Source organism: Nicotiana tabacum, chromosome 20, assembly GCF_000715075.1.
Source record: "Nicotiana tabacum cultivar K326 chromosome 20, ASM71507v2, whole genome shotgun sequence".
NCBI lineage: Eukaryota > Viridiplantae > Streptophyta > Magnoliopsida > Solanales > Solanaceae > Nicotiana > Nicotiana tabacum.
The window spans coordinates 155,892,839-155,906,814 of NC_134099.1; positions in this window are offsets into that span (position 1 = coordinate 155,892,839).

The following is a 13,976-nucleotide window of genomic DNA, read 5'->3' on the forward strand; positions in this document are numbered from 1 at the left end:
CAATCTTTAGGATGTCCCTTATTTTAGGTGTTAGATACTATTATATAGGGGTAGGGATTAGGTTAGGGGTATGGGCCTAGGAATTATGGGCTAGGGAGTTGGGCCAAAGACTAAAAAATGGACTGCACGATTTATAAAGACGGGATGAATCAACCTAAAACTAATTCCTCCTTCTAAAATTATGTACAATTATAATATAAAAATATAAAACTAATTTTAATTAATTGAACTAAACTATAAAACATAAAATTATTTTTGTGTTTTCAAGATTATATAAAAATAAGGTACTATTTTTGTATATTTTTCATTTAAATTTACTAAATATACGTAAACTAAAATATTTTTTTGTAATTTTTATTTTTGTGACGAAATAAAGTAAAAGAGTCAAAATTAGCTGAAATAGCGATATTAGGCCTAAACTAAATATTTACTTGCTAAAATATAAAAATCTTGGGAGGGTAAAAAATCACATGTGACCTATACTACGTATCTCATATCGAGAATAGATCCTTTGAAGTACATCTTTCAGAAGGCCATGCCCATTGGCAAGCTAGCCAAGTGGCAAATCCTGTTGAGTGAGTTCGACATTATTTGCGTAACTCAGAAAGTAGTCAAGGGACAGACACTGGCAGACCACCTTGCTGAAAACCCCGTGGATGGAGGATACGAACCCCTGAAAACGTATTTTCCTGATGAAGAGGTATCATTCATAGGAGAAGACATTGCAGAATCCTATGACGGTTGGAGAATGTTTTTCGATGGAGCAGCAAACTTCAAAGGAGTTGGAATAGGAGTAGTCTTAATATCAGAAACCGGTCAGCATTATCCAGTGTCTGCCAAACTCATGTTCCCCTGCACTAACAATATGGCCGAGTATGAAGCCTGCATCTTAGGACTCAAAATGGCCATTGACATGAACGTTCAAGAACTGCTAGTGAATGGAGATTCATACTTGCTCATACATCAGGTACGAGGAAAATGGACAATAAAGAACTCCAAGATACTCCTGTATCTGCATCATGTACAGGAATTGAGAAAGAGATTCACGGAAACGGAATTCTAGCATGTTCCTAAAATCCAAAATGAGTTCGTCGATGCATTGGCTACCCTATCATCTATGACACAACATCCCGACAAGAATTTCATTGATCTCATTCCAGTGAAAATCCATAATCAGCCAGCTTACTGTGCCCATGTTGAAGAAGAAGCAGATGGAAAGCCTTGGTTTCATGATATCAAGGAATATTTGGCAAAAGGAGAGTACCCAAAGCTTGCAAATCCTACTCAGAAATGCACACTTCGGAGATTGTCCAACAACTTCTTTCATAGTGGAGGAACCCTATATAGGAAGACTCCCGATTTAGGATTATTAATATGTGTCGACGCAAAGGAAGCATCCAGGCTACTAGAGGAAATTCATGTTGGGACTTGCGGTCCACATATGAACGGTTTCGTCTTATCAAAGAAGATACTCCGAGCTGGTTACTTTTGGATGACTATGGAAACAGACTGCATCCAGTATGTCTGGAAATGCCACCACTGTCAGATACATGCAGACATGATAAAGGTACCTCTAAGCGAGCTTCACACAACAAGCTCACCGTGGCCGTTCGCCGCCTTGGAAATGGACGTTGTTGGACCAATCGAGCATGCCGCTTCCAACGAACACATGTTTATCCTAATAGCCATCGACTATTTCACCAAATGGGTCGAAGCATCATCTTACAAAGCAGTAACTAAGAAAGTCGTGGTAGATTTTGTCCGCGATCGTATTGTTTATCGATTCGGGATTCTAGAGTCAATCATTACTGATAATGGCTCCAACCTCAACAGTGACTTGATGAAAGCTATGTGTGAAACTTTCAAGATCAAACACAGGAATTCCACAGCCTACAAGCCTCAGATGAATGGAGTTGTAGAAGCTGCACAAGAATATCAAGAAGATATTGAGGAAGATGATAGAAAAGCATAAATAGTGGCACGAGAGGTTATCAATTGCTTTATTGGGGTATCGCACCACAGTCCGCACATCAACCGGGGTAACCCCCTACATGCTGGTTACAATATAGAGACTGTCATTCCCGCTGAGGTGAAAATTCCTTCCATAAGAGTCATACAAGAAGCCGAGCTCGACGACGCAGAGTGGGCAAAGAGCCGTTATGAGCGACTAGCCCTTATAGGCGGAAAGAGAATGAATGCAGTTTGCCATGGTCAGTTCTATCAGAACAGAATGTCCAGAGCCTTCAACAAAAGAGTCAAGCCAAGACAGTTCACACCGGGGCAGCTGGTGTTAAAGAAATTTTTTCCGCATCAAGATGAAGCCAAGAGAAAATTCTCTCCCAACTAGCAGCGTCCATACATGGTTCACCGAGTTCTGACAGGAGGAGCCCTCATACTCGCAGTAATGGACAGAGAAGTCTGGCCAAAGCCGATTAATTCAGATGTAGTCAAGCGTTAATATGTGTAATCTTTATGCTTTCCTTGTATGATGTAAATTGAACTACGCCTGACCCGATTCCCGTTTAAGAGGGGATACGTAGGCAGCCCTATGAGTTCGGTCACAATTCAATAAAAATTTCATTCCCCCCCCCCCCCCCCCCCCGCAATTGGAAACTGGGGCAGAATTTTGAGGAGGACCCTTAAAATTTCGAAGTAATTTCAGCCAACCGTCGCACGAGCAACAGTTAGAAGCGCCAACCCATCAAACTGGGTCAGAATTTTGAGGAGGATCCTCAAAATTCTGTAGCAGGAGAGGTTGTGATGTCCCAAATTGTGTCACAGTCGGCGGTTTATCTAAAAAGGTTATTTTTAATTATACATTTATGTCATACTTTTACAAAATCATGTATGATTATTATTGAAACTGCTTTGTTTAGCAACGCTACCCCAATGATACAGACGGTATCACCAGATCAAAGCCGAACGAGTCAAGCAAAAGCCAGCGAGGATACGGACTAACCTTCCCCCTTGCAAAACTCATGATTTTTCTTTGGATGCAGGCACTAGGATTGCAAAATCATTAAACATACTGTACGCCCATGGAACAAACATTGTTCAAGAATACGACTCTCAAAATCGTTGCACTTACCAACGTTTGCTATCAGTACACACCATTGATGTTCCGTATGTTCCCAGTAATCACAACGCCGCAATTTGATATCAGCTAAGAAAACTTTACTGTCATTTGTTATCTTATTTCTTGCATAAGGTTACCATTCTGCCTTCCGAGATTAAGCTCTACCTCCATTTGTATTCCATAAGGCTATCATTCTGCCTTCCTAGACTAAACGTTGTCTCCATCTGCATCTGCATAAGGCTACTATTCTGCCTTCCAACTTGCACAAGGCTACCATTCTGCCTTCCGAGGTTAAGCTTTACCTCCATATACATTGCATAAGTGTCACACCTCCTTTTTCAGCCGCACCCCGCAAAGGGTATATGTAAAGGGAGTTTTTCAAATTAAAGGACAATCGAAACGGGATTTTATTTAAAGATTCAAAATCGCCACTTGGGAGATTTGTGGTGTCCCAAGTCACCGGTTGAATCCCGAATCGAGGAAAAGAATGACTCTGTTTAACAGTCTGCGCACTAGAAATCCGGATAAGGAATTCTGTTAACCCGGGAGAAGGTGTTAGGCATTCCCGAGTTTCATGGTTCTAGCACGGTCGCTCAACTGTCATATTCGGCTTAATTATCTGATTTTATACAACTATGAACCTATGTGCAAATTTTAACTGTTTACCGCTTTTGTTATTATTTATTCAAAGAATTGCGACGTCGTGAGAATGCATCTCGAATTGTGCCACATAAATGTACCCGCAATTTTTGATACGTTCCAACTTCGTTGAGATTTGGATTTGGGTCACATAAATGTGCACCCGAGTTTAGGAAGATAACATTATTAAATACGTGCCTAAAGATACTAACGCATTGTTATTTTGAGAAAAACCGTAAAATTCGCTATGCGGCCTGTCTCGAAATCTAAGCATTTGAAATAACTGTCCGTTGAGGGCCCCGCAGTTTGTGTATTCTTGTTTGTCGAGGCTCGTCTCATTCATTATTTTTTAAAGGAATTTGCAACGTCATGGAAATGCATCTCGAACCACGTCACAATCAATGTACCCGTGATTAACGACACATTTCGACTTCGTTGAGATTTGGATTTGGGTCACATAAATGTGCACCCGAGTTTAAGAGAGTAAATTATTTAAAGCGTGCTGGAAGTGACTTGCGCGTTGTTATCTTTTGGGGAAGGCCGTGAAATTTTTCCAAATGACACGTCCCTAAGTCTAAGCATTTTAAAAGAAATATTTATTGAGGGCCCCCCAATTTGTATTTTTTATTCGGTGAGGCCCATCTCATTTTTTATTCAAGGATATCCTAAAGCGACTATGATTTTCTATTTATTGGTCTCTAAGAATAAAGAAAAATCCTAATCAATTAGCATTAAAAGTTCGGGCTTCGAATTCAAGTCCGGGTCCAAACAAAAGAAAACACCTTCTAGTTTGAACCCGCCACCTAACTTAAGGTCCGCCGCCTGTCGTTGTAAATATTAACAAACTAGCTACCATTTCGATCCAGTTCAACTTTAGCTTTATTATATGAATTGGATTATTGGAGTTAACCTATGTGGAATACAAAGCCATTTTTGAGCTCTTTTTACGGTTTGTTGAAAAATGCATCAATGCTTAAAACTGACATCAAGCTAACATTAATCACTAACATTCGAGAACTAACATTAGTTACTAACATTATTTACATTGCTATTTAAAATGATGTTATTTACTCAAGTGAACTCGCGATTTCAGAATTAGACCTATTAAATCAACATGCTGATTTCCATGAACTATTTGAACCTGTTTCGTGGCATAACCTATTTGAAACTATTACACGACTACAAAAAAAAAGAATTAACTACACTATATTTCATAACTAGTAATCACCAACTAAGATTAGTTACAATTGATATTTTATGTTTGTAGAAATAGATTCAATCAGTCCAGTTATGCATTTCAAAATCATTCCAATACATACTATGAAATATCAAGTGAACTACTGCTTATACATCAAATTAAACACAAAGAAATAGTTATTTTCGGAAATCCATTCCAACAACTCTTTACTTCCTTTCCATTAAATTTGAGAGCTTTAGAACATGTACCTGGATAATGGAAATACAAGAAGATGAAGGAGCAGTCAGCAACAGTAGTAACACAGCAAAACAACAGCAACCCAACAACAACAGTTCAAACCAAATTCGAGGCTCAGAAAAATTTGAAGAAAACCAAACAAGCTCGAAAGAACAACCTCAAAAGTTTGTAAAAGACTAAACAACAACCACCAATGAAACAGTAGCCTATAACCAATAGCAAACTCAGGAAGAACCAATTGAAACCGCAACAGTACTAGTTCCTCAAATTACTGAACTTTTAAATGTTAAATATCCAGCCTAGACTCTCTGGAAAAAAACTGAAAGAGAACTCATTTTTCTTTCTCCAAAAACCAGCCCCAAACTCTCTTCAAAAATTCCGCCCCTAAATCTGTCCTAAGTGACTCTATATATAACCCAAAACAGGTATGGGCAACATATTTTAATCAATCCTTTTTTAATCTTTTCATACCATTATGTTTTGTTCCCCACACTTGCATGCCTTGTTCCCCACTATATTAAACAAATGTATTAGTTCCCACTACCACATGTTTTGTCCCCCACTATATTAAACAATGCATTATTGCCCATTACCGCATGTCTTGTCCCCCACCATGTATTAAACAATGCATTATTGCCCACTACCACATGTCTTGTCCCCCACTAGGTATTATTTTAATATTATTAATGCCTAGTGGACGGAGCACTCAAATTAATCATTTTTTAAAACTTAAAATCCCGAAAATGCCCCTGAAACTACTGAAATTACCATTCTACCCCATCAGCTATATCCAATCTTCCTAATCAATTAACCAAACTTTAGCAGCTATAACCAATTTATCTAATCAATTTCCAATTAATAATCAAACTCTGATTAAACAAACTCGCCAAACAAACCCCTAATCGACAACGTTCATGAATTAACAACAGAGTCAGATTCATATCAGAACAAACTTAACGGAACAAACGAGTAGATTTCAATCACTAAACTTGAGCATCAATCGAACCCAAAATAGTAGAAAAGTCATCCAAAATGCACACACACACAATTTCAACAAATATGTAGTAGGAATATCATGCGAAAATGTTCAAAACTAAAACCACATATTAAAACGAAACCAAAGAACAAGCAACAAAAATCCGTGAACGAACTATGGATGACCTTTATGCTAACGATCCGACGTCGAACAATGTTGAACTTCCGATGAAACACAACTTCGACGCTTGACTAACAAACACGGACTAGAACGGAACCTCGACGTACTGTGTGTGTGCGTGTGACAGAGCTGTTGGTCATGAGGGTGTTGAAGACGAAGCTCAGGCATGGTGGTTTGGAGAGAGACATGGTCATGGTGGAGCTGGATGTTGGGTTATGGTGGTTCGTCGACGGGAATGGAGGGGTGGGGCCGTTTGAGATTGTCGCCGGACTGTGTGTGCGTGTTGAGCAGTAGCCATGGTAGTTTGGAGAAGAAGAGGAAACCTCAGGAGCCGTGTGAAGTAGCAGGGGCTGGTGGTCGTTTGGGACGAGGGGTGAAGCAGCGTGAGAGAGGGTCGTTCACGGATAGGTGAAGCAGCAGCAGCAGCAGCGCGCCGCCAGGCCTGCTATTTGTGGCTTGGTTGCTGCTGGACGTGAGGGTGGTCGATGGTCAGCTGGAGCTGACGAGGAAGAAGAACAATGGCCATGGCAGACTGGCTGGAGCTCGACAAAGATGAAGGAGAAGGCAGCCATGGGAGGTGGGTTCGAAGAAGAAGGAGAAAGAAGAGGGGGCGGGTGTTTAGGGTTTTGGGGGGTTGAAAAAAATGAAAAATGGAAGGAGAGGGGTGGTTGTTTGGGGTTATGAGGTAGACCAGGTCGGGTCGACCCGGTGGGGGTTTGGTTCTTTGGGCCTGTGGTTTAAAATTGAAGAAAAGGCCCAATCCGATTTTCTTCTTCTTTTATTTCCATTGCTTCTTTTTCTTTCTTTTCTTAAAATAAAACTAAAATTCTAAAAATTCTAAATTAACCTATAGAACTAAAATAATATATAAAAGTACTAATTAACTATTAACAATTAAGATACAATTACATAGCAATTGACGATAAAATCACACAATTTGGACATTAAATACTAAAACTACGACTTACATTATTTTTATGATTTTTGTTCTTGTAAAACAAACTTAATTGCTCCTAATTGTAGAATTAAATCCTAAATGCAAATGCGACATATTTTATATTTTTTATTAATCTAATAAATAAACATGCACAGACAAATACAAATAATTATCCAAAAATGCCACGAAAATTCTCAAAATTGCACACAAAGGAAAATTGTTTTATTTTGAATTTTTGGGAGTAATTCTCACATAGGGCAAAAATCACGTGCTCATAATAAGGCAATCATTCTTCCTTCCGAGACTAAACGCTATCTCCATCTGTATCTGCATAAGGCTACTATTCTGCCTTCCAACTTGTATAAGGCTACCATTCTGCCTTCCAAGGTTAAGCTCTACCTCCATCTGCATTGCATAAGGCTACCATTCTGCCTTCCGAGGTTAAACTCTACCTCCGTCTGCATTCGCATCTTTGCATAAGGCTATCATTCAACCTTCCGAGGCTAAGCTCTGCCTCCAATCTTCTTCGAAACTAAGGACTATTTATCTCGTTTTTCTTACGGGCTAAGTTCTGCCCTTCAATTCGCAAGACTAAGCTCTGTCTTGTCCGCATCATACCACTGCATCCTTCATAGGCTGAAACATCGCCAACTCATCCAAAGGCGTCATTGTTTGGAGGCACCATCTTCATAGCCCGAGAACACCATGTCATGGCCTGAGGATCTCTTTCAATCTTTTGCATATCATTATTCAAAGGCGTCAAGGTTCGGAGGCACCATCCTCATAGCCCGAGAGCATCATTTCATGGCCTGTGAATCCTTTATCATACGCTTCATGGTCTAGGACATCATGGTCTAAAGACGTCATCCTAACCATCCAAAGACAACATTCATGGTCCGATAATAATTTGCATCATGTTTAAATTTATGCACATTGTACACTTGTATTATTTCTAATTGCAGGTAAACCGGCGAGCAACGACCATCCCGGCAGGAGCGATCCCGCTCCAGTTCCCGCAGCCTTATCAAACCTAACCATTCCCGCAAGTCGTCCAGTCACCCGGCCTAGATATTGCGTCCGTTCTTGAAAAGTCTTCATCAGTATAATCCGCCAATGGATCCTGAACTACATACGGCCTGATTCCTGTAAAATCAGAGATATATAGGCAACTCAGAAGCCAGGGTGCGGCCTAATCCTCCTCAAACCGTTTTGCTCGGTCAAAATTTGTCATCATTTCTTTACCCGGAAACTCTTTCATTCTTCCCGGGTAAAGAGGGGCAGTTGTTGATACCCAATTTTTCACTATATATTTTTTAATATGCAAAATAGCTTCAAAATAGCATATATATATACAAAATTTGTCATCATTTCTTTACCCGGAAACTCTTTCATTCTTCCCGGGTAAAGAGGGGCAGTTGTTGATACCCAATTTTTCACTATATATTTTTTAATATGCAAAATAGCTTCAAAATAGCATATATATATATATATATATATATATATATATATATATATATATATATATATAAGCATGTCCAAGGTTTTTATTATTTTTTCCACAATTTTAAAAAAAATTTAATTGATTTATTTCCCTTTTTTTTATCCGTAAGATCCCAATAATTATTTCCAAAATTTACTATTTTGATAATTCATCTATTGGTTTTTTATATTTATTCCAAAATATGGCTAAAGTAATTTTTACATATTTTTTACAATTTCATTTAGTATTTTTAAAGCTAAATTGCACATAATTGTAATATTAGCCATTTTAAGGTTTAATTGTGTTTTATATTCATAAAATTGAGTCTTGTATTTTTATATTGTTAATTATGTATTATAAATCATTTTAGTGCTTTGAATTTATTTTTTAGAAAATTATTTTCTATTTTTATATACTAAAAGGGAAAAGTGGCTATTTAACTCGTAGCCACATTTGGCTTTCAAATATAACCCAAATTAGACCACAATTTCCCAACCCAATTCCCAATTAAAACCCACCCCTAACCCTTTTCAATCCTACCCAAACCCGGATCCCCACCTACCCTATTTAATCTGGGTCGATGATCACGGAGATCAACGGCCACTGTTCACCCTTACCTTTTTTAACCCAAACGACCACCCTAACCTAAATCATTCTCACCAACCCGCCGCCCTTGAATTCCCTTCCTCTCCAACTCTCTCTGCAACTTCACTCAAACCCTAGTCGCCGCCACCCAAATCCACCCTAATCCCCTTCAACCCTCACCCAATCCATGGACTCTCATGGTTGTTTGAGGCGTGTGCTTGTCTCCTACATATTCCGGTGGCCCGCTTGTGTGATTTCATGGACAGATCTCGAAGAGATCTGGTCCAGTCCTGGCTCAACTTCTATCTCTGGTTTTTTCCGGCCATCCACAGCCGTTTGAGTCAGATCCATGGCCTTTCCAACTAGATCGGTAACTTTTCAAAGTTTTCTCATCCTCTTTTGGGTTCTCTGAAATCCTAGCCCTTGAGATCTTTTACTTTTCTTTAAGATCTGTCTTCGATCTAGATGAATCCATGGGTTTTAACCTATCTTTTCGTCATCTCTTTTATTTCTTTGAAAAACCTAGCTAAAATCCTCCGATCTTTTTAGATCTGTGATGGATGTATGGGATTCTTAAGGTTTTCACTTGTTTACCTAAAAATGTTTCTCCGATTTCAAACAGTTCTCTATTTTTTCAAACTAGGGTTTCAAAACCCTTTTTGCAAAAAACGATTTCTTTCTAATTACTGTGGTTTTAGTATGTTTAAACGGTACATGAGTCTTTCCTTTTAGATCGATTGATTTTTTGTCAAGAAACCTTAATACTTCTGGGTTCGATTCGAAGTTTGGATTTGTTTGCAGTATGTTTGCATGATTATTATGAACCTTCTAAGCTTTATGTGTTTTCTATATGCTCTTGTGCTTCTCATTTTGATTTGTTCTTAAGGTTTCTTTGATTTTGTCCGAAACCGTATTATTTATAGGTCCGACCATTTGTTTTACTGGTTGCTCACACAATTTATGGTGATTCTGTATGATCCCCTTATGTCTACACCTTTGATTCTGTGTATTTTCCTTGTAACTCTTATACTGATTTTCAAAAATTGCTTCCTTACTTTTGTGATGCTTTCCTTGGATAGTACTGATTCCTTGTGATTTTCAATCTCATCCGTGATTCTTTGAACTAATTTTTTAAAATCAATTTGTAATCTGCCTATTTATGTGCACAATATGTTGTTATTATACTTTCCTTACTTAAAAATATTCTGTACTTAGTCCCTATTACATGGATCATGTTTTACTATTTCTATTATGGCAAAATCAGTCTTGCAAACATTTATTTTCCTTATTTGATACAACTTGTACCGTTTGAACTATGACTCCCTTATTAAAGGGAGTCCGGGTCTTTAATTAATTCTAGTTTGTATTATTTCTATAATTATGATCAGTCAATACTTGTTACCTTATTTTCTATTCGTTTTCAAAGCTATAAATATCATACCCTCTGTTCTCTAAATAGACGAACAACTGAGTTCAGAACACACACTTACATACTCAAAACTCTCTCTTTCTGTACTACTACATGTGCTACTACTTTGTCTAGCCGGTTGAAAGCCAAGGCTAGACTATGAAATCCTACTTGCTTTACCTTTCTGCACTTTGCTTTCTGAACTGGTATGTCCTAGTTTAATTTTTAAAGCCTCAACAACAACATGCTTCTTTAATTGTTTCAATTTCTCCCATTTTTGGTCTACTTCTGCTTGTGTTTCTGTTGTGAAACTTGCAGTCAAGTTACATTACCAGCATGCTATAATGTCTCCCCTTCCCCTTTAGATTAATGCACTCCCCTATGTGTGTTTCGAGGCATACTTTGTCAGTAATTTATTGTGTACTTGCCATCCTATGAATCCCAAGTCCATATCCCTTCAATGTGCTTATGTTCTTTCTGACTAGTCTGTAATTATGCTAGTATCAGCTATTGTTGTGCATGTCCAACTAGTCCTAAGACCATTGATGAGGTTATGTGTTTACAGTCAAATGTCTGTGTGTCCCAAATCCCTTGCCCCCTTGTGTGATTACTGATTCTGTGTGTGATCCTATCTTGGGAGTTTGAGTTTTGTTTACTACTACAACTGCTTTCAATCACCTCTGTTACTGATTACTTTTAGAATGGACTGCCAGTCCAGTTTTTAAACAAATCCCTTTCAACACGTGTTCTGCACTTTCACTATATTCTTAGAGTACTAGGTTCTGCCCCTTTTGTGTGAGCCTTGCCTTGGGACCCTTGAGCTCCCTCTGAACTTGGACACATAAGAGCTGGCCCTTCCACACTGCACTCACTCTGTCTTGGTTATGTAATCTGGGTGTGAGCACTGCTTGGGATCCTTTGAGGTCCTTAGGGAACTCTGGCACACCCAGATATTGAAAAGGTTCTGGAACAATATTGGCATTTGAAGTGGTTATTACATAACTCAGAAAGCAAGTCAAAATCAGGCTTCCTATGGTTGTAACTTCTTATTTTTTTGCATGTCTTATGTAATTCAATCACATGGTCTGTAATAATTTGTAAACAACTCTAGGGATGGATAGTGGAAAGAGAAGGGGTGACTATGCATGCTTTAGTTCTCAAAAGGGTAGAAAACATATTATTAGGTGTATATTCCTACTTGCGCAATAGAAACCATGCTTAGGACTCATTTCATGCATTACAGATCATGCTCCCTAGGACTTACACTTACTGTTTTCACATTGTCCATTTCACTATCATATCACTTGGAAAATCCTGCGTTAAATGTGTTAATAATCGATGTTCTCTGCGATCATGTCCCTACTGCCGTGCATACTTAAAGATCGTGTTTTAGGCTAAACAACACTAACAAACGTATCATCTCTGCATATTCTAGAAATCATGTTTAAACGCTGTAATATTTGTGCATATAGAAATCCTGCTTAGGATTCTACATATACATCATCCTGCATCTCTGTACATTAGATTCCATGTCTTTAGGATTTCATTTATAATCGCTTAAGCATGCTTAGGTTAACTATGAATGCATAAAAAAGAATAAAATAATTTTACTCAATTTTTACAATCAACTGGCAATAATTCTATGTGTTGAACACCTAGAACAACATGTTTAGGTAATAATAATAAGCTCCAAACCGTTTTTTTATAATGTTGAATAACTTCTGTATACTGCTTATGCCTAGGCAAGCCTTAGGTAATTACTTAAATAAAATTGGAATTGCCTTTGTTTAATTATTAACTGTTACAACCAGCAGGCAGACCTGATTCGTACTTCTTATCTGAGTTATGTAATAAATTTGGTTCTGCTTCAACAACTTAAACACTCTACTTTAGTATTTTAAATTCAGACCTTAACTGTGTATAAGTCGTGTTGTCTATGTGCACTGTTTGCGGAGGTATAACTGAGCCTTCTATCTGCTTACATGTTTCCCCCTAATTGCAGTCTTATATGTTTTGTATGTCGCTTTAGCATTTTTACCTTTAAACTTGAGGTCTGCCTAGAACCTCCTTCTTATAGGAATAGGAATCCTAAAATTCCTCCGGGACTGATAGGAAGGGACGGGTAGCAGTATGCAATAAGAGTCAAGACCAATCATCGCTCTAATTACCTTTACGGGGTGGGAAAGGGTAGATATGGATATGATGACCGGTGCATTAATACTATGTGTAGCCCCTCTTTTGAGGAGTGTCATACCGGGTATTGCATTGACGTGATCTATATCATAAACAAACCTAGGACCCCCCTTCCCTTTTACATTCTCAAGTATGTTTAAATTGTAACTCTTTTCAAAATCTCGCCTCTTTTTTAGTTGTTTTCTTACATATGTGTATTCAAACTTAAATCCCCTACTATTTGATCTAATACTTTCCTATTTGCTAATTGTACAAATTCATAAAAATTGTCTGGACGGGAACCACACTAGTGGATCCTGAGGGGTGCCTAAAATCTTCCCCTTGGGATAATTTCAAGTCCTTACCCTATCTCTGGTTATCAAACATAGTTAGAAATGAACCCTATAGGTGTCCTAATGCGCCTTAAATCATTAGGTGGTGACTCTCCAAAATTGCAAACCCCTTTCCCAAAAAATAAGCAGTTATGTGTTTGGATAAAAGTGCTGAAATTAATAATAAGCAGTTGAAGAATTGGGTATACGAAGAGTTTTGTTTAAAAAGAATTATTTTAGGGATAGAATAGTAAATATTTTGGTCAAATCTAAAGTGCTTATAAGCTGAAATTTGATAAGTTGGGGGAGACCAACTTATGGTTTTTGGTTTATTTTTAGCTTATAAGCACTTAACTTATAAGCACTTTTAATTTAACAAACGCGTAGATAAGCCAAAAAGTGCTTATAAGCGAGTTTGACCAGCTTATAAGCTTAGCCAAACACATAGAAATGAACCCTATAGGCGTCCTAATATGCCTTAAATCATTAGGTGGCGACTCTCCAAAATTACAAACCCCTTTCCCAAAAGGAAAGAGTTGTCCCGTACCAGAATGTCATAAACCCGATTTTCCGATGTGGAGGGAAAGAGGGGGCGCGACAGCTTACTGGTATCACAAAGAGGCATCGAGGTCAACCCCGACCAAATCAAAGCCATTAAGGGAATATTTGAAGTATTAACCAACAAGAAATAGGTGCAAAAACTAACGAGCCGTATAGTCGCCCTATCAAGGTTCATCTCACGATCCTCTGACAGGT